This window comes from Microtus pennsylvanicus, chromosome X (genome assembly GCF_037038515.1).
Source record: "Microtus pennsylvanicus isolate mMicPen1 chromosome X, mMicPen1.hap1, whole genome shotgun sequence".
Taxonomy (NCBI): Eukaryota; Metazoa; Chordata; class Mammalia; order Rodentia; family Cricetidae; genus Microtus; species Microtus pennsylvanicus.
This window is the reverse complement of record NC_134601.1, coordinates 28,612,872-28,635,820: the sequence shown is the minus strand read 5'-3', so window position 1 is coordinate 28,635,820 and position 22,949 is coordinate 28,612,872. Positions and strand designations below refer to the sequence as shown.

At 42.2% G+C, this 22,949-nt stretch overlaps 1 protein-coding gene across 6 annotated transcripts in view; it reads right to left on the bottom strand.

Annotated features, from left to right (window-relative positions):
• Positions 1–22,949, bottom strand: part of Gprasp3 (G protein-coupled receptor associated sorting protein family member 3) — a 57,027-nt gene that overhangs the window by 8,998 nt on the left and 25,080 nt on the right. The gene's annotated exons all lie outside the window — the stretch shown is intronic.

Genomic DNA, 22,949 nt, shown 5'->3' with positions numbered 1-22,949 from the left:
CTCCAAGTATTGGGGGATATGGAACCTGAACTGGTCATCTTCTGTAACAAGGCAAGTCTTCAAGTGTAGGTTTAGGACATCAACCCAGCCACAAAACTTTTGGCTTACAATTAGTCCTGCCTACCCTACCTGTGCTAGGGTAAAGGTGGCACAGAACTTCTGGGAGTGGTCAACCAATGACTGGCCCAAATTGAGACCTATGCCATGCCAGACAGTGCCTGGAGGGCTAGGAACCAGAGTCCAGATAGTCCAAAGACATAGAACAGATCCAAACACGAACAGAAAATAAATCAATGAAATGATTCTTAATGATACTCTGCTATCCTCATAGACCACAGCCTAGTATAATCATCATCAGAGAGGATTCATCCAGCAATGGATAGGAGCTGATGTAGAGACCCACAGCCAAACATTAGGTGGGGCTTGGGGAAACCCGAGGAAGAGGATGAGGAAGGGTTGTAGGAGCCAGAGGAGTCAAGGATACCACAACAAAAACAGTCCACAGAATCAACTAATCAGGGCTTATAGGGACTCACAGAGACTGTGTTGTAATAAGAGCAGTGGGGCTGTGTTTCGGCCACCCCAGCTCCCGCATGGCTATCTTATGCCTGAAATAATTACACAGAAACTGTATTCTTTTAAACACTGCCTGGCCCATTAGTTATAACCTCTTATTGGCTAGGTCTTACATATTGATCTAACCCATTTTTAATAATCTGTGTAGCCCACGAGGTGGCTTACCAGGGAAGATCTTAACCTGTGTCTGTCTGGAGTGGGAGAATCATGGCGACTGCCTGACTTGCCTTTCCTTCTCCCAGCATTCTGTTCTGTTTACTTCGCCCACCTAAGGGTTGGCCTATCAAATGGGCCAAGGCAGTTTCTTTATTAATTAACCAATAAAAGCAACAGATTAGACAGAAATCATTCCCACATTAGAGACTGAACTGCCATATGGATTTGACCTAGGCAGTCTGCATATATGTTATGGTTGTGCAGCTTGGTGTTCTTGCAGGACTCCTAACAGTAGGAGCGGAGACTGTCTCTGACTCTTTTGCCTGCTCTTGGATCTCTTTTCCTCCCACTGGGCAGCCTCATCCAGCTTTCATAAGAGGGCATGTACCTACTTTTATTATAGCTTGATATGCCATATTTGGTTGATATTTCTGGGAAGGCCTGCCCTTTTTTGAAGGGAAAGGAGGGGGAGTGGACTGTGAGAGAGGGGAGGTGGGTGGAGTTTGGAAGAGAGGAGGAAGGGGAAACTGCAGTCAGAATGTAATATATAAGAGAAGAATAAATTAAAAATAGACAATCATGGCTCATACAATATATTTTTTACTCTTAATGAGACTGCCATTGACAAATTTAGCTTTGCTATTCACACACAGTGCCTGAAATTCTGCATCTTTATTTTTATATTTTTTGGTATGTGGGGGAATAGGCTCACCTAAATATTGTTACAAAAATTAAACTAGATGATACACAAAAAGAATATCAAGTCATGAAGAGAAAGTAGGGGAATTGAGCCAATCAAATAAAATGAAACAAACAAATCAAAGGGGGGAACACCCAGAAACTGTAGGAAACCTTGAGAAGACAAGATTTCTGAATCGTGAGCATAGAAGAAGGGTAAGAATCCTGGGTCAAAAGCACAGACCAGCTTTTCAATAGGCTCATGGAAGAAAATTCCCCAAATTAAGGACATACCCATACAGATACAAGAAGCACACAGCACACCAACTAGACAGGACCAGGTGATAAATTCTAGTGTGATGGAGGAAGGTCATTGGCTAATAAAGGAACTGCTTTGGCCCATTTCATTGGTTAGGACATAGGTAGGTGGAGTAAACAGAACAGAATGCCGGGAGGAAGAGGAAGTGAGCTCAGACTCGACAGCTCTCCTCTCTGGAGCAGATGCTTCAGCAGAGATGCCATGCTCCTGGCTCCTGGGCAGACACACGCGATGAAGCTCTGAACTAGAATCTTCCCGGTAAGACCGGTGCTCACAGATTATTAGAGATGGGTTGATCGGGATATCAGAATTAGCCAGTAAGGGCTAGAGCTAAGGGCCAAGCAGTGATTAAAAGAATACAGTGTCTGTGTAATTATTTCAGGGCATAAGCTAGCCGAGCAGGCGGCTGGGGTGTTGGGGACGCAGCCCCGTCGCCGCTCCTTATTACTACACTAGTGGCATGTAATAGTTAAAACACTAATATAGAATCTATAAATAGAGAATATGAGAGCTTCACAAGAAAAGCCGTAAGTCACATAGAAAGGAAAATCCATCCAAAATACACCTTATTTCTCAATGGAAAATTTTATAGCCAGAAGATCTTGGAGCAATGTACTCCTAGTTTTAAGAGGCCACTGATGTCAACTTAGATTACTTTATCCAGCAAAACTTTCTGCAGTATTGAAGGACAAAACCATCTTTCCATAATATAAATACACTAAAAAATATGTCTCCCAAACTAGCCCTAACAATGCTTCAGACTAAAGACAGAAATAAACAGAGCCAAGAAACTATAGAAAGTAAAGTTAGTTCTAAATACTGAGACACAAGCAACAAGAAACAACTAAAAAAACTTTTTAAAATGACTGCAACCTACACATACTTTTCAATATGAACTTTAAAAATATTAGTGGCCTCTATTTGCCAAAGTACACAGGTTACTTAAATGAATTAAGAAACAAAATCTATTGTCTAAAAGAAACTCAAGCTTTTTATCATCTACAAGAAATGTAGGAGAAGGAGCAGGCCGAGTCCTGCCTCCCTGCTAGCTTACACCCAAAATAATCACACGAAAATTGTATTAATTAAAACACAATGAGCTGACCTGGCTGACATGGGCACAGGTGATCTGGCCCTGCCTGCTTGAGAGATCTCACTCCAGGGCACAGGTGATCTGGTCCTAAGTGATGGAGGAAGGTCACTGGTTAAAAAAATAAAGAAACTGCTTGGCTGGCCCTCATAGGTTAGAACATAGGTGGGTGGAGTAAGCAGAACAGAATGCTGGGAGGAAGAGGAAGTGAGCTCAGAGACGACAGCTCTCCTCTCGGGAGCAGACGCCTCAGAGAGACGCCATGCTCCCGGCTCCTGGGCAGACACATGCGATGAAGCTCCGACCCAGGATGGACGTAGGCTAGAATCTTCCTGGTAAGCGCACTTTGGAGTGCTACAAACGATATTAGATATGGGCTAGTCCAGGTGCGAGAATTAGCCTAGAAGAGGCTAGATAGAAATGGGCCAAGCAGTGTTTAAAAGAATACAGTTTGTGTGTTGTTATTTCAGGCATAAGCTAGCCAGTGGGGGCGGCCGGGTGCCGGGGACGCAGCCCCGCCGCTCCTATTACTACACCTAAGTGCATGAGAGATCTCACCCCATCCCTCATCTGCCATATAGTGGAGAGGGCAAGGAAGAGATGCCCTCCCCCCACCATCTGGGGCGGGTGGGAGAGCTGGCCCTGCCTCTCACTGGCTGCAGCCCTTGGGAGATTGGGCCCTACACCTCACCTGGGCAACACAGTAGAGCTGACCCTATTGGTGGGGGTGCAGGTGAGTTGGCCCTGAGGATGTGAGAGCAGGAGAGCTGACTCTGCTCCCCCCTCACCTGCTATGTGGTGGCATGGGTATAGGAAAGATGTTCCCCACCCCTCACCCCTTGCCACCTGTGGCAGGCTGGAGAGCTGGCCTTCAGGATACAAGAGCCAGAGAGTTGGCTCTATGCCTCACCAACTGTGGAAGCCCTGCACCTGCCTTGGTGAAACAGTAGAGCTGGCCCTGATGTGGTGGGTGAGTAAGCCCCAGACCATGAAAGAAGGAGAACTGGCCCTGATTCCTTCTGTCTGCTACACTGGCTGAGCTAACAGGGGGAGTGCTGAAGAGATCACCCTGGTGGTGTCAATGAGGGAAAGCTGGCAGGCTGATCAAACCAGCTACCACCCAGGCCCGGAACTAGGCCCACCCCAGCATCCACCTCATCTATAAACTGCTGGAGCATAGGAAGGGGTCTGGACCTGCAGTTCCAAAGCTTCAGGATCTCTATGGCACAGGACAACAGCAGGATATCAAAGAGGAGTCTCAGTGAGGGCCCAATATCAAAGCTGTAGCAGAAGCCAGATACATTGAAGCAGACCAATGACTCACTGCAAAAACACTTAGAGGTAAAGATGTATGGACTAAAGGGTATACTGTGTGACTCACCATGTCACACTACATGCTGAGAATTTTTTCCCTTTTCTTTTTGTATGTTAGTTAGTTTGCTTAGTTAGTTAGTTCTTTTAAATTTTATTTTATTTCGGTGGGGAGGTTTCAAGGGCAGAGGGCAGATACAAAGGAATGGGGAGATGAATGAGATCAAGATGTATTATGTGAAATTCACAAAGAATTGATAAAATAGTCAAAAAAAAAAGAAACCACACAGAAGGAATGAGAAAATTGAAATGGTAATTTAAATGTTTTTCAACAAACAAAAACAAAACAGACAAATAAACAAACAAAACAAAATATAGGCCAAATGGACTCACAGCAGAATTCTACAAGGCTTTCAAAGAAAATCTAAAAACAATACTTCTTAAATTATTTTTAAAAATTAGGAAAAGAAGGTATTTTTCAACGTTCCCTCTATAAAACCAGTATTAGTCTAATATAAAATCCAGGTAAAAACACAACAACAATACTTAATTATCTTTGATGAACACAGATACAAAAATCCTAAATAAAATACTTTCAAACTGAATAGAAGAATATATCAAAAATATCCACCCAAGCCAGGGATATCTGTGGAAAAAGACCTGAACCAGGGACCTTTGCTGGAGCAGGCCTGAGTCAGTGACCTCAGCCATAGCAGGCTCGAGGAAATGACCTCCACAGGAGCAGACTTGAGCCAGTAACATCCACTGGAGCAGGCCCAAGGCAGGGACCTCCACAGGAGCAGGTACAAAGGAGCAGCCATCAATGTAGCAGGCCCAAGTCAGAGACCTCTGAGGGAGTAGGCCTGAGCTAGAGAACTCTGGGGGACTGGGCTCAAACAAGGTACCTCTGTGGGAACAGGTCTGAGCCAGTGACCTCCTCTGGAGCAGGCCTGAGACAACAACCTTAGCCAAAGTAGGCCCAAGGCAGTGAGCCCCATGGGAGCAGGCCTAAGCCAGTGACCTCTGCCAGAGTAGACCCAAGGCAACGCCCTCCACAGGAGCAGGTACAAGGGAGCCACTGCTGAAGGAGCAGGCCCAAGCCAGAGATCTCTACAGGACTGGGAGCAAATCAGAGATCTCTGCTGGAGCAGGCCAAAGGCAGCAACCTCTGTGGGAGCAGACCCGAGCAAACAACCTCTGTGGGAGCAGGTCCGAAGAACCCCAGAAATTGCAGAGTGAACTCCCAGAAGCACTGAGCAACCTTTGGGAACATCAAGTGACTTCTAGGGTAACTGGAACTGTGGCCCTGACTGCACCACAAGGAGTAAACATCTGAGCTTTGGATCCACTGGCACCTGGAAGATTAATCACCAGAGACACAGCCCCAACTATCAGAGGAAAAGATGGGTAGACAAGGTAAGAACATACTTAAGAACATACTCAACACCAACAAAAACTAGTGGCCCTACAACAGCAAGACTTGAACAACCAAATACAGATGAAGCAGAAGAAAATGACCTAAAAAATAACTTTAGGAAAATGTATGAGGCCTTAAAGAGGAAAGGGAAAATTCCCTCAAAGAAACTGAGAAAAAGACAAACAAAAAATTTTAAGAAGTCAACAAATCCTTTTAAAAAAACCAAGAAAATCAACCAAAAAGGAAAAACAAGTCAAGACTTGAAAAACTGAAATAGAGACAATAAAGAAAACACAAACTGAGGGAATTATAGAAACAGATATTATGAGAAAACAACCAGGAACCACAAATGCAAGCATAAACAGCAGAACACAAGAGATGGAAGAGAGGGTCTCAAGTGTTGAAGATACAATAGAGGAAATAGACTCATTGGTCAAAGAAAAAAATAAATCTAACAAAAGCTTAACAAAATATCCACGAAATATGAGAAACCATGAAAAGACAAAACCTAAGAATAATAGGGATGGAAGAAGGAGAAGGCCAACTCAAAAGCACAGAAAATATATTCCACAAAATCATAGAAAACTTTCCCAACCGAAAGATATACATATGAAGATACAAGAAGCTTATAGAACACCAAATAGACTGCATCAAAAAAGTCCCCTTAACACATAATAATCAAAACATTAAAAATACGAAATAAAGAAAGAATATTAAGAGCTGCAAAGGGAAAATGCCAAGTAACATATAAAGGCAGGCCTATCAGAATTACACCTGACTTCTCAATGGAAAAAATAAGAGCCAAAAGGTCCTGGTCAAGCATTATGCAGACATTAAGAGACCACGAATGCCAGCCCAGACTACTATACCAGCAAAACTTTTAATCACCATAGACAGACAAAACAAGATATTCCAAGACAGAACCAGATTTAACCAATACCTAGCCACACACCCAGTCTTACACAAAGTACTAGAAGGAAAACTCCAACCCAGGGAAGTTAGCTACAATCACAAAAACACAGGCAATAGATGATCTCACAGCAGCAAATCCCAAAGAAAAGAAAACACACAAAATAACATCACCAACAATGAAAACTAAAATAACAGGAATCAGTGATTACTGGTCATTAATATCCCTTAGTATATAAATGGACTCAACTCACCTATAAAAAGAACCACAGACTAACAGATTGGCTACGAAAACAAAATCCATCTTTCTGCTGCATACAAGAAACACACCTCGCATTTGTCCCCGGATCATCAGGCTACCAGGCGGCCCTGTTTAGGTACTGAGGAGTTCCATCTGGACAGGCGACCCACCCAGAGCGGTGAGGGCCTGCCTACTGGGCAGGCCTCAAGCTCCCCTGTAAGGGAGCCTGGGCACCTTCAGCTTGTGCTCCAGGGGTGCCTGTGCTCTCCTGGATCTCGCCCCGCCTGCCCTGTTTTTTCTTTTGTCCCCGGATCATCAGACTACCAGGCGGCCCTGTTTAGGTACTGAGGAGTTCCATCTGGACGGGTCCTTTGCTGAGGAACAGTTTTCTGCTCCTACACTAAGGCTACCCACCCAGAGAGGTGAGTGCCTGCCTACTGGGCAGGCCTCAAGGACCCCCCCCCCGAAAGGGAGCACGTGCACCTTCAGCTTTTGCAGCAGGGGGTCCTGTGTTCTACTCGTCCCCGCCCTGCCCCCCAAGTTCCCCCTTTTGTCCGCAGGTCATTGGACTACCAGGTGTCCATGTTTTGGTGCTGAGAAGTTCCATCTGGACCGGATGGTTCCTGCTTCTACACTGAAGAGTTAAAACCAGAGAGTCAGTCACAGCAAAGACTGGACCAAGACACCAGGCCTCTCCTGGCTCCATTTGAAGGAAGAGATGGGAAGGCGCCAATGCAAGAATTCCTCCAACAACCTGAAAGGCAACATGACATCACTAGAATCCAGGGATCCTGAAATAAGAAGAATTGTACACCCTACTCCAGAAGAATTAGAAGAAATCGACTCAAAACTGAATTATATGAAAATAATAGAAGACCTTAAACAGGAGGTGAAAACTGCCATAAACAATTAGAGATCACAAACAAAAAGGTAGAGGAAATGAATAAAGCGCTCAAAGATACCCAAGAAAACCAAGAGAAACAAGAAAAAGCAATCAAACAGGTAAGGGAAGCAGTTCAAGACTTGAAGAATGAAATGGAAGTAATGAAGAAAACACAAACCGAGGGAAGCATGGAGATGGAAAACCTGGGTAAATGAACAGGAAATACAGAGACAAGTACTACCAACAGATTACAAGAGAGAGAAGAAAGAATTTCAGACACTGAAGATACCATAGAGAAAATAAACACGCTGATCAAAGAAAACAGCAAAGCCAACAAATTCTCATCACAAAACATTCAGGAAATCTGGGACACAATAAAAAGACCAAACCTAAGAATAATTGGGATAGAAGAAGGAGAAGAAGTACAGCTCAATGGTTCAGAAAATATATTTAATATAATTGTAGAAGAAAACTTTCCCAACCTAAAGAAGGATATTACTTTGAAGGTTCAAGAAGCATACAGAACACCGAATAGACTGGACCAAAAAAAAAAAAAACATCTCCTCGCCATATAATATTCAAAACAAAAAACATACAGAATAAAGAAAGAATATTAAGAACTGCAAAGGAAAAAGGCCAAATTAATTATAAGGGTAAACCTATCAGACTTACACCTGATTTCTCTATGGAAACAATGAAAGCCAGAAGGTCCTGGATAGATGTACTGCAGAAACTAAGAGACCATAGATGCAAGCCCAGACTACTATACCCAGCCAAGCTTTCGTTCACTATAAATGGAGAAAACAAAATTTTCCAGGATAAAAAAAAAATTTAAACAATACGTAGCCACAAATCCAGCCTTACAGAAAGTAATAGAAGGAAAATCACAAACCAAGGAGTCCAACAATAACCACAATAACTCAAACATCTAGAGACCCTTCACCAGCACAACTCAAAGAAGGGAAACACACAACCTCTACTACTAAAAAGTGACCGGAATTAACAATCACTGGTCATTAATATCACTTAATGTCAATGGGCTCAACTCACCTATAAAAAGGCACAGGCAAGAGATTGGATACGAAAACAGGATCCAACATTCTGCTGTTTACAAGAAACACACCTTAACCACAAAGACAGGCACCTACTCAGAGTAAAGGGATGGGAAAAGGTTTATCAAGCAAATGGACCTAAGAAACAAGCAGGTGTGGCCATACTAATTTCTAACTAAGTTGACTTCAAACTTAAATCAATCAGAAGAGATGGAGAGGGACATTTTATACTCATAACAGGAACAATTCATCAGGATGAAGTTTCAATCCTGAATATCTATGCCCCTAATATAAAAGCACCCACGTACGTAAAAGAAACATTACTACAACTCAAGGCTGCCATCAAACCGCACACACTAATAGTAGGAGACTTCAACACTCCTCTCTCACCAATGGACAGGTCAATCAGACAGAAACCTAACAGAGAAATAAGAGAATTAATGGAGGTAATGAATCAAATGGACTTAACAGACATCTATAGAACATTCCACCAAAATAGGAAAGAATATACCTTCTTCTCTGCAGCTCATGGAACCTTCTCAAAAATTGACCACATACTTGGTAACAAAGCAAACTTCCACAGTTACAAAAAAAAATTCATAACCTCCTGTGTCTTATCAGATCACCATGGATTAAAGTTAGAATTCAACAACAATGCTACCCCCAGAAAGCCTACAAACTCATGGAAACTGAACAGTCAACTACTGAACCACACCTGGATCAAGGAAGAAATAAAGAAAGAAATTAAAGTCTTCCTGGAATTCAATGAAAATAAAGAAACAACCTACTCAAACTTATGGGACACTATGAAATCAGTCCTAAGAGGAAAGTTCATAGCCCTAAGTGGCCACTTAAAGAAAACAAAGAAAGCACACATTGGAGACTTAACAGCCCACCTGAAAGCTCTAGAAAAAAAAAGAAGCAGACTCACCTAGGGGGAGTAGAAGACTGGAAATAATCAAACTGAGGGCTGAAATCAACAAAATAGAAACACAGAAAACAATCCAAAGAATGAAACAAAAAGCTGGTTCCTGGAGAAAATCAACAAGATTGATAAACCCCTATCCAAACTAATCAAACGGCAGAGAGAGAATATGCAAATTAATAGGATCAGAAATGAAAAGGGGGACATAACCACAGACACAGAGGAAATTCAGAGAATCAATAGATCTTACTACAAAAGCCTGTATGCCACAAAACTGGAAAATGTAAAAGAAATGGACACTTTTTAAGATAAATACCATATACCAAAGTTAAACCAGGACCAGGTGAACAATCTAAATAGACCTGTTAGTCGTGAAGAATTAGAAGCTGTTATCAAAAACCTCCCTACGAAAAAAAAGCCCAGGACCAGATGGTTTCAATGCGGAATTCTACCAGAACTTCCAAGAAGACCTAATACCTATACTCCTTAATGTAGTTCATAATATAGAAACAGAAGAGTCATTGCCAAATTCCTTTTATGAAGCTACAGTCACTCTAATACCAAAACCACACAAAGACTCAACCAAGAAAGAGAATTACAGGCCAATCTCACTCATGAATATTGACGCAAAAATCCTCAACAAAATACTGGCAAACCGTATCCAAGAACACATTAGGAAAATTATCCATTATGATCAAGTAGGCTTCATCCCCGAGATGCAGGGCTGGTTCAACATACGAAAATCTATCAATGTAATCCATCATATAAATAAACTGAAAGAAAAAAAAAACATATGATTATTTCGTTAGATGCTGAAAAAGCATTTGACAAAATCCAACATCCCTTTATGATAAAAGTATTGGAGAGATTAGGGATACAAGGGTCATACCTAAATATAATAAAAGCTATATACAGCAAGCCGACAGCTAACATCAAATTAAACGGAGAGAAATTCAAAGCCATCCCACTAAACTCAGGAACACGACAAGGCTGTCCACTCTCGCCATAACTCTTCAATATAGTGCTTGAAGTTCTAGCAATAGCAATAAGACAACATAATGGTCCTGACTTCTTTGCTCATGTTCTCCCTCCTTCTGTTCCTCATTGGGACTTGGGAGCTCAGTAGTCAGGACCACAAGGGGTGCACCCACCAACGGAGACAGTGGGGCTGATCTATTGGAGCTCACCAAGGCCAGCTGGACTGTGACTGAAAAAGCATGGGATAAAACCGGACTCTCTGAATATGGCAGACAATGAGGGCGGCTGAGAAGCCAAGGACAATGGCACTGGGTTTTGATCCTACTTCATGTCCTGGCTTTGTGGGAGCCTAGCCAGTTTGGATGTTCTCCTTCCTAGACCAATATGGAGTGGGGAGGGCTTTGTACTTTTCCCTGGGCCGGGAACCCTGACTGCTCTTCAGACTGGAGAGGGAGGGGGAGAGGAGTGCGGGGAGGGGGAGAGGAGTGGGGGGAAAGGGGAGAGGAGGGGGGAGGGGAGGAGGAGTGGGAGGCTGGGAGGAGGCGAAAATTTTTTTCTCAATAAAAAAATAAATAAATAAATAAGACAACATAATGGGATAAAGGGGATTCGAATTGGAAAGGAAGAAGTGAAACTTTCGTTATTTGCAGATGATATATGATAGTGTACATAAGCGACCCCCAAAACTCCACCAAAGAACTTTTACAGCTGATAAACAGCTTTAGTAATGTGGCAGGATACAAGATCAACTCCAAAAAATCAGTCGCCCTCTTATACACAAAGGATATGAAGCAGAGAGGGAAATCAGAGAAGCTTCACCTTTCACGATAGCCACAAACAGCATAAAATATCTTGGGGTAACTCTAACCAAGGAAGTGAAAGATCTATTTGACAAGAACTTTAAGTCTTTGAAGAAAGAAATTGAAGAGGATACCAGAAAATGGAAGGACCTCCCCTGCTCTTGGATTGGGAGGATCAACATAGTAAAAATGGCAATTCTACCAAAGGCAATTTATAGATTCAATGCAATCCCCATCAAGATCCCATCAAAATTCTTCACAGATCTGGAGAGGACAATAATCAACTTTATATGGAAAAACAAAAAACCCAGGATAGCCAAAACAATCCTATACAATAAAGGATCTTCTGGAGGCATTACCATCCCTGACTTCAAACTCTATTACAGAGCTACAGTAATGAAAACAGTGTGGTACTGGCATAAAAACAGAGAAGTCGACCAATGGAATCGTATAGAAGATCCGGAGCTAAAAGTATACAATGGAAGCAAGAAAGCATCTTTAACAAATGGTGCTGGCAATGGGATGTCAACCTGTAGAAGAATGAAAATAGACCCATATCTATCAACATGCACAAAACTCAAGTCCAAATGGATTAAAGACCTCAATATCAGTCAGAACACACTGAACCTGAGAGAAGAGAAATTGGGAAGTACCCTACAACAGATGGGCACAGGAGATCGCTTCCTATGTATAACCCCAGCAGCACAGACATTAAGGGCAACATTGAATAAATGGGACCTGCTAAAACTGAGAAGCTTCTGTAAAGCAAAGGACACTGTCACTAAAACAAAAACGCAACCTACTGACTGGGAGATCTTCACCAACCCCGCAACAGACAAAGGTCTGATCTCCAAAATATATAGAGAACTCAAGAAACTAGACTTTAAAATGCTAATTAACCCAATTAAAAATGGGGCACTGAACTGAACAGAGAATTCTCAACAGAAGAAGTTCAAATGGCTAAAAGATACTTAAGGTCATGCTCAACTTCCTTAGCAATCAGGGAAATGCAAATCAAAACAACTTTGAGATATCATCTTACACCTGTCAGAATGGCTAAAATAAAAAACACCAGTGATAGCCTTTGCTGGAGAGGCTGTGGAGGAAGGGGTACACTCATCCACTGCTGGTGGGAATGCAATCTTGTGCAACCACTTTGGAAATCAGTGTTTCGGTTTCTCAGGAAATTCGGGATCAACCTACCCCTGAACCCAACAATACCACTCCTGGGAATATACCCAAGAGATGCCCTATCATATGACAAGAGCATTTGTTCAACTATGTTCACAGCAGTATTATTTGTAATAGCCAGATCCTGGAAACAACCTAGATGTCTTTCAATGGAAGAATGGATGAAGAAAGTGTGGAATATGTACACAGTAGAGTACTACGCTGTGGTAAAAAACAATGACTTCTCGAATTTTGCATGCAAATGGATGGAAATAGAAAACACTGTCCTGAGTGAGGTAACCCAGACCCCAAAAGATGAACATGGGATGTACTCACTCATAATTGGTTTCTAGCCATAAATAAGGGTCACAGAGTCTACAATTGGTGAACCTAAAGAAGCTAAATAAGAAGGTGAACCCAAGGAAAAACATATAGTTATCCTCTTGCCTATGCGAAGCAGACAAAATTGCCGGGGAGAAAAGTGGGATCTTGGGGATGGGGTGGGTTGGGGGTAAGGGGAGATGGGGAGAGAAAAATGAGAAGGGGAGGATGGGGGGAACTTGGGGAAACAGGATGATTGGGATAAAGGAAGGCTGCATAGGGGAGCACGGAAGCACAATTCTTAGTTAAGGGAGCCACCTTAGGGCTGGCAAGAGACTTGAACATAGAGTGGCTCCCAGGAGCCCAAGGCGATGTCCCCAGTTAGTTCCTTGGGCAGATGAGGATAGGGAACCTGAAATGACCCTATCCTATAGCAATACTGACGAATATCTTGCATATCACCATAGAACCTTTATCTGGGGATGGATGGAGATAGAGACAGAGACCCACACTGGAGCACTGGACTGAGCTCCCAAGGTCCCAATGAGGAGCGGAAGGAGGGAGAAAATGAGCAAGGAAGTCAGGACTACGAGGGGTGCACCCACCCACTGAGACAGTGGGGCTGATCTATTGGGAGCTCACCAAGGCCAGCTGGACTATGACTGAAAAAGCATGGGATAAAACCGGACTCTCTGAACATGGCGAACAATGAGGGCTGATGAGAGAAGCCAAGGGGAATGGCATGGGGTTTTGATCCTACTTCATGTTCTGGCTTTGTGGGAGCCTAGCCAATTTGGATGTTCACCTTCCTAGACATGGACGGAGTGGGGAGGACCTTGGACTTTCCACAGGGCAGGGATCCCTGACTGCTCTTTGGACTGGAGAGGGAGGGGGAGAAGAATGGGGGGAGGGGGAGAAAGGTGGGAGGAGGGGGAGGGAAATGGGAGGCTGGGAGGAGGGGGAAACTTTTTTTTCCTTTTCTCAATAAAAAAAATTAAAAAAAATTTTAAAAAAGGAAGCACACCTTAACCTCAAAGGCAGACATCACCTCAGAATAAAGGGTTGGGGTAAATTTTCCCAATCAAATGGACCTAAGAAACAAATTGGTGTAGCTATCCTAATATCTAACAAAATATATTTCAAACTTAAATTAATCAAAAAAGATAAAAAAGGACATTTCATATTAGTCACAGGAAAAAATCATCAAAAGGAAATCTCAATACTGAACATCTATGCCCTAAATACAAAGGCAACTTCATATGTAAAAGAAACACTTCTAAAGCTTCAATCACACATTAAACCCACACACTAATACTGGGAGACTTCAGCAACCCACTCTCACTACTAGACAGGTTTATCAGGCAGAAAATTAACAGAGAAATAAGGGAACTAACAGATGTTATGGTTTAAATGGACTTAACAGACATCTATAGAACACTCTATCCAAACATAAAAGAATCTACCTTCTTCTCAGCACTTCATGGAACCTTCTCAAAAATTGACCACACACTCATTAACAAAACAAACCTCAACAAATACTAAAAATTGGAATAACCCAATGTACCTTATCAGATCACCATGGTATAAAACTAGAAGTCAACAGTAATACTAATTCTAGAAAACCCACAAACACATGGAAATTAAACAATGCTCACCTGAATCATCAATGGGTCAAGGAAGAAATAAAGGGAGAAATTAAAGACTTCCTAAACTTCAATGAAAATGAGCACACAACATAACCAAATTTATGGGACACAATGAAATCAGTGTTAAGGGGAAAGTTCATAGCACTAAACACATACATAAAGAAGCTGGAAAAATCCCACACTAGTGAATTTACAGAACATTTGAAAACTTTAGAACAAAAAGAAGCAAACTCACCCAAGAGAATTAGACAGCAAAAAAACCATCAAATTGAGAAAGGAAATCAACAAATAGTAACAAAGAAAACAATACAAGGAGTCAATGAGAAAAAGAGTTGGTTCCTTGAAAAAAATCAACAATATAGACAAACCTTTATCCAAACTAACCAAAAGGCAGAGAGAGAATATTCAAATTAACAAAATCAGAAATAAAAAGGGGACATAACAACAGACATGAAGAAAATCCAGTGAATCATTAGGTCATATTTCAAGAACCTGTACTCCACAAAATTGGAAAACTTAAAGGAAATGGACAATTTTCTGGACAAATATCACTTACCAAAATTAAATCAAGACCAGATAAGCAAATTAAATAGACTTATAACTGCTAAAGAAATAGAAACAGTCATCAGAAAACAAAAACAAACAAACAAAAAAAACCCCAGGGCCAGATGGTTTCAGCTCAGCATTCTACAAGATTTTCAAAGAAGAACTAATAGCAATAATTCTCAAATTGTTCCACACAATAGAAACAGAAGGAACTGTGCCAAACTCTTTTTATGAGGCTACAATTACCCTGATACCCAAGCCACACAAAGACATTACTAAGAAAGAGAATTACAGACCAATCTCCCTCATGAACACTCATGCAAAAATACTAAATTAAATACCGGCAAACCGAATCCAAGAACACATCAGAAAAATCATCCACCATGATCAAGTTGGGTTCATCCCAGAGATGCAGGGATGGTTCAACATACGAAAATCTGTCAACGTAATCCACCATATAAACAAACTGAAAAAAAAATTACATGACCAATCTCATTAGATGCTGAAAAAGCTTTCTACAAAATACAACATCCCTTCATGATAAAGGTCTTGGAGAGAGCAGGGATATAAGGAACAAACCTAAACATAATAAAGGCAATATACAACAAGCCAACAGCCAACATCAAACTAAATGGAGAGAAACTCAGAGCGATCCCACTGAAATCAGGAACAAGACAAAGCTGTCCACTCTTTCCATATCTATTCAATATAGTACTTGAAACTCTAGTTAGAGCAATAAGACAACAAAAGGAGATCAAGGGGATACAAATAAGAAAAGAAGTCAAACTCTCACTATTTGCTGATGATAAGATAGTTTACATAAGGAACCCCAAAAATTCTGCCAAGGAACTTCTATATCTCATAAACACCTTCAGGAATCTAGCAGGATACAAGATTAACTCAAAAATATCAGTAGCCCTCCTGTACACAGATGATAAATGGGCTGAGAAAGAAGTCAGAGAAACATTGCCCTTCACAATAGCCACAAATAACATAAAATATCTCAAAGTAACTCTAACCAAACAAGTGAAAAACCTGTATGACATGAACTTTAAATCTTTGAAGAAATAATTTGAAGAAGACACCAGAAAGTGGAAAGATCTCCCATGCTCTTCAGTAGGTAGAATTAACATAGCAAAAATGGCAATCTTACGAAAAGCAATCTACATATTCAATGCAATGCCCATCAAAATCCCAGCAAAATTCTTCACAGACCTCGAAAGAACGGTACTCAACTTCATATGGAAAAGCAAAAAACCCAAGATAGCCAAAACAATCCTGTACAATAGAAGAACCTCTGGAAGCATCACAATCCCTGACTTCAAACTCTACTACAGAGCTACAGTACTGAAAACAGCCTGGTACTGGCATAAGAACAGACAGGAGGACCAATGGAATTGAATTGAAGACTAGGATATTAATCCACACACTTTGAACATCTGATTTTTGACAAAGAAGGAAAAAATATCAAATGGGAAAAAGAAAGCATATTTAAAAATGGTGCTGGCATAACTGGATAGCAACATGTAGAAGAATGAAAATAGACCCATATCTATCACCATGAACAAAACTCAAGTCCAAATGGATCAAAGATGTCAACATAAAGCCAGCAACACTGAACCTTATAGAAGAGAAAGTGGGAAGTACACTTGAACGCATTGGCACAGGAGACCACTTCCTAAATATAACCCCAGTAGTACAGACACTTAAAGAAACAATTAATAAGTGGGTGTAGGGGAATATGGTACTGTAGCGTTGTAGAGATATCCTGACTTATTGGGAAGCCAGGATGTACTTAAAGCCATAATAGGACAGCTCTGGTGGAGGTGGGGTGGGGAATAGAGCCACAATAGGGCAGCTCTGGGAGGGGGGGAGTAGAGCCACAATAAGGCAGCTCTGGGAGGGGGGGAGTAGAGCCACAATAGGGCAGCTCTGGGAGGGGGGGAGTAGAGCCACAATGGAGCAGCTCTGGGAGGGGGGGAGTAGAGCCACAATAGGGCAGCTCTGGGAGGGGGGGAGTAGAGCCACAATAGGGCAGCTCTGGGAGGGGGGGAGTAGAGCCACAATGGAGCAGCTCTGGGAGGGGGGGAGTAGAGCCACAATGGAGCAGCTCTGGGAGGGGGGGAGTAGAGCCACAATGGAGCAGCTCTGGGAGGGGGGAGTAGAGCCACAATAGGGCAGCTCTGGGAGGGGGGGAGTAGAGCCACAATAAGGCAGCTCTGGGAGGGGGGGAGTAGAGCCACAATAGGGCAGCTCTGGGAGGGGGGGAGTAGAGCCACAATGGAGCAGCTCTGGGAGGGGGGGAGTAGAGCCACAATAGGGCAGCTCTGGGAGGGGGGGAGTAGAGCCACAATAAGGCAGCTCTGGGAGGGGGGGAGTAGAGCCACAATAGGGCAGCTCTGGGAGGGGGGGAGTAGAGCCACAATAAGGCAGCTCTGGGAGGGGGGGAGTAGAGCCACAATGGAGCAGCTCTGGGAGGGGGGGAGTAGAGCCACAATAGGGCAGCTCTGGGAGGGGGGGAGTAGAGCCACAATGGAGCAGCTCTGGGAGGGGGGAGTAGAGCCACAATAGGGCAGCTCTGGGAGGGGGGAGTAGAGCCACAATGGAGCAGCTCTGGGAGGGGGGGAGTAGAGCCACAATGGAGCAGCTCTGGGAGGGGGGAGTAGAGCCACAATAGGGCAGCTCTGGGAGGGGGGGAGTAGAGCCACAATAGGGCAGCTCTGGGAGGGGGGGAGTAGAGCCACAATGGAGCAGCTCTGGGAGGGGGGGAGTAGAGCCACAATAGGGCAGCTCTGGGAGGGGGGGAGTAGAGCCACAATGGAGCAGCTCTGGGAGGGGGGGAGTAGAGCCACAATGGAGCAGCTCTGGGAGGCGGGGAGTAGAGCCACAATAGGACAGCTCTAGAGGTTGGAGCTGCAATAGGACACTCAACTCTGGAGGAAAGGTGTCCTGACTATCAGGAAGCTAGGCAACCTAGAGCTGCAATAGGACACTCAACTCTGGAGGAAAGGTGTCCTGACTATCAGGAAGCTAGGCAACCCAGAGCTGCAATAGGACAGCTTATCCCTGAATGAAAGGTGTCCTGACTATCGGGAAGCCAGGCTACCTAGAGCTGCAATAGGACAGCTCTGGAGACTGGAGCTGCAATGGGACAGCTCAGCCCTGGACTGACTATTGGACTGCCAGGCTACCTGAAGCTGGGGTGCGGTGGGGGATGGTCTTCCCGCAGGATATAGGGATTCTGCTCTTCTCTTGGAGAGCCACTACAGCTGAGCTCTGCTCTGTTCCCTTATGGGAGCATCTTAGCAGAGCTATCTGCTTCTTCCACCCAAGATGTTTCTCCTGCTCACACTCTGCAAGGGGAAGCCCCCGTAGAAATGTAGGAATCTCTTCCTCAGGTTCTGGTGAAAAGTTAGTTTTCCTCTGCTGGCCTTGCTCAGCCCCCTTAAGGAGTGTCCTAGCCAGGTTCTTCTGTTCTTCTCTGCCTCCTTGCTGAGGCCCCCTAGGGAGCATCTCAGCAAGATTTTTCAGCTCTGTCCCCTAAGGGAGGTCTCAGCCAGGTTCTTCTGCTCTGCACCATGACTCTTTTGAGAAAGAGATTTATTTGGGAAGGAGGAGTACAGGAGAGTGGCTGCCTCTGTCAGGGAAGGGATTAATGACAGCTCTTAACTGAAGGGGTGGAGAGGCTTATATAGGGCTTCTTAAAGGCCGAGTTTTCCCAGGGAAAAGGGGGATTGGTTAGTTTTTCCTGCTCAGGTATTGGTAAATTTAGCTGGACAGGGGCAGATATAGCTCTGACTTCATGGCCAAACTGTGTTTCTTTCATTGGTTCTTTTTAGCTTTTTCACTCTAATCTTAGGACCAGGGCATATTTCCTTCACTGGCTCTGATTCTAGGAACAAAGTGTGTTTCCTTGACACGAGTTTCAGAGCCAGGGCACATGTCTTTAGTCCTAGGTTCAGGGATAAAGATGTTTCTCTCCATGGCCCAGGTCTCAAATACAGGGTATGTTTCTTTCTCTGACTCTTGAGTTCAGAGTCAGGGTGCTCAGTGATTGGTTGGTTTCCTGCTCCAGTTGTCCCTTTTACACTACAATGGGACCTCCTGAAACTGAAAAGCTTCTGTAAAGCAAAGGACACGGTCAATAAGACACAACGGCAGCCTACAGAATAAAAAAAGATCTTCACCAACCCCACATAGGATAAAGGACAGATCTCCAGAATATACAAAAAACTCAAGAAGCAATCCATCAAAAGAACAAATAATACAATAATAAATGGGGTATAGACCTAAACAGAGAACTCTCAACAGAGGAATCTAAAATGGCTAAAAGACATTTAAGTAAATGCTCAACATCCTTGGCCATCAGAGAAATGCAAATCAAAGCAACTCTGATTCCATGTTTTACCTGTAAGAATAGCGAAGATCAAAAACACTGATGACAACTTATGCTGGAGAGGATGTGGGGTAAAGGAAATACTTCTCCACTGATGGTGGGATTGCAAAGTAGTATAGCCTCTTTGGATATCAGTATGGCAATTTCTGAAAATTAGGAAACAACCTTCCTCAAGATCCAGTAATACCACTTTGGGGTATATATACAAAGGATGCTCAATTGTACCACAAGGACATGTGCTCAACTATGTTCATAGAAGCATTGTTTGTCATAGCCAGAACCTGGAAACAACCTAAATGCCCCACAACCAAAGAATGGATGAGGAAAATGTGGTACATTTACGCAATGGAGTACTACGCAGCAGAAAAAAAAACGACATCTTGAAATTTGCGGGCAAATGGATGGAGCTAGAAAACATCATACTGAGTGAGGTAACCAGACCAAGAAAGGCAAATATCATGTGTACTCACTCATAAGTGGCTTTTAGAGATAAAGCAAAGAAAACTAGCTTACAATTCACAATCCCAGAGAACCTAGACAACAATGAGGACCCTAAGATAAACATACATAGATGTAATTGACATGGGAAGTAGAAAGAGACAAGATCTCTTGAGTAAATTGGGAGCATGGGGACCATGGGAGAGGGTAAGAGGGGAGGGGAGAGGAAAGGGAGGAGTAGAAAAATATATAGTTCAATAAAAAACAATTTTAAAAAAGAGCTCATGGTCTCTTGAAAGAAATCAACACATTTTAAAAACAGCAGTACTGCATAGAGCTAGGCCAAACTATGCCCATATTCTATAGGAACAGGAGGGAAGCGTCATTACACCTGCTTAAAAATAAGGAAACACCAAAGTCTTTAATCAACCCACAAACACTCCTTCCTTTGGGATAATTGCTAAGCCAGTATAATTTCTAACTGCATTCTAAATCCTTATCCTTATGCCCACACACAAGTGTAGCTTTTTATCCTCCTTACAGAAACGTTTTGAACTGCCAATGGAACTACTAAATCCGCAATTAAATCTCGGCACATTTGTGCTGAGAACAAATGACCATCGGGTGGTTAAGCCTCAGTTGTTAATCTACAATATAAGCTCTACACAGGAGGCTCAGGCAACATCTCAGAAGAGGAAGTAGAAAACTATTAAGAGCCAGAGAAACAAGACAGAAAAAAGAGAGATCTTGTTTTGTAATACAATTTGCTAGCTTGTGTCTTTTGATGGAGAGAATTGGACTATCAATATTGTTATTATTGAAAGGTGTGTATTGATTCCTGTCATTTTGTTAATTTTGTAGTTTTGGGTGTTTCATAGTCTTTTTTAAAAAATAATTTTAGTATGGGTATATGTGTATCTCTATGTGATCTTGTGCATACTGAGTACAGTATCCTCAAATGTTGAAAGGCGCATAGGATCCCGAGTCAGGAGATAGAGGTAGTTGTGAACCACATGATATGGATGCTGGAACTGAATCCCAGTCCCTTGCAAGAGCAGTACATGCTCTTCACTGCTGAGCCATCTCAGTTCTTTTGTCTAACCATTATCTTAATCTGTTTACTAGTTTCTCGGTAGCCTTTTAGGTGTGTTTATTTTCCTCTTTACTTCGAAATATTCTTTTGAGTATCCTCTATAGGGCTGGCATGGTGGCTACAAAATCCTTTAGACTGCATTTTCACAGAACATTTTATTGCTCCCTTAATTACAGTATATAGTTTTGCCAGACATATAAGATTAGATTGGCAATTCTGATTTTTCAGAAATTAAAATATATTCTTTCAAGACCTTCTTACTTTTATAAGGTTCCCACAGAAAAGTCAGCATTTATTCCTATGGCCTATCTTTATATGTGACTTGGGTCTTCTCTTTTGCAGCTTTCAATACACTTGCTGTGTTCTGTCTATTTTAGCTATGGCATAGGGATTTAGATATGGCATGGGATTTTCTTTCTGGTCCTATCTAGTTGGTGTCCAATGAGCCTTTTGTATCTGGATGTGCATCCTTCTCTAGATTTGGGGGATTATCTTCTATGATTTTATTGAGAATATTTCTTATTTGACATGAAATGCCTTCTTCTATGCTTATAATTAATAAATTTTGTCTTTTCATGGTGTCCTAAATATCTTGAGTGTTCTATTCATATACCATGGACTTTGACTGAGTCTAATTCCAATCTCACTATTGTGTCTTCACCCGCACATTTCTATCCTTCTTATGACCCATTCTATTCATTAGGTTTTCCACTGAAACAAATTTTATTTTTATTTAATAATTTCATACATGAATACAGTGTATTTATATCATATTCATCACCACCACGTTTCTCAGCTCTACCTCCTCCACATCCTCACATTTGGCCTACTGTATTTATCCTTTCCAATATCAATCCAGTTTAATTTTTTCACAGCATTTCTATCTCTTTGTTGAATTTTATATCTATATCTTAATTGATTCCCTCTTCTCATCCAACTAATTGTTTATGTTCTCTTGGAATATATTTAGTTTCCTCTTTGAGTTGTTTGAAAATATTTTTATGGCCTTTTAAAACTGTGTGTCTTGAATTTTATTTAATTATTTTCACTAGAGCCATTACTATAGGATTAATTATTTTTGGAGGAGACCAGTTGTCGTGAGTTTTTACACTGGACCCTGCCCATGTGGGATTAGAGCATTGGTTAGCATTAGAGCATCTTGTTATTGTTGCTTAATTCAGGTCACTTTTTATTTTTAGTGAAAGTGTCTGAAGTGTTCACGAGAGACTAGACTGTAGTAGTGTTGAGGTCGTGTTTTCCTCTTTTAGACTGCTGCTACTCAGGGAACCAGGTTGTATCCTTAGACTCCACTGTGGCTTGAGTACTGTTTGTAACTATATTCACTGGCCAGTAGTAAATGCACAATGAACAATGAGAATCAGTTGATTACAAAAACAGATCTTTATTAATTTGGAAAATAAAGGGACACTCATAGTATGTGGTAGTATGCTAGTTATTATGGATGTGAGTAGAGAAAATTCCGGGAAAGAAGAAAGAAATGATAGCTGGGTTAGTGACTAGCATTAGATTGCTGCTTGACAGGATATAAAGGAAGGGAACACACTTAGGAACTAAGAAACAAATTAAAAACACATAGGAGGAATATTGTTTATTTATAGAGCTTTGTTTAAAGGTATACTGGAAAGAAAGAAACAAAGATTTGCACTCACATAATGTAAAGCCATCTAATCTCTTGGGAGGCTGAGTCCTAAAGACTGTAAACTAGGATAGCTTGTATTCTCTAAATATAATAGGATATGGAAGGAGGAGGCATAGACGGCAAAGGACCCTTGGGTATTAGATAAATAAGGAATCACTGGGTAGAGACTAGTTCTGGAGTCAGATTCTTGAATGTCCCTGTGACCTCATAAGATGACATGGGATGGAGGCAATCATACCTCAAATTGGGCCTATCAAACATCAAATGGCAACGGGGAGCTGGGACCTGACTATGGGCACAGCCCCTATTATCAAATGGTGGTACCACAGCTGGGCTGAAGTACA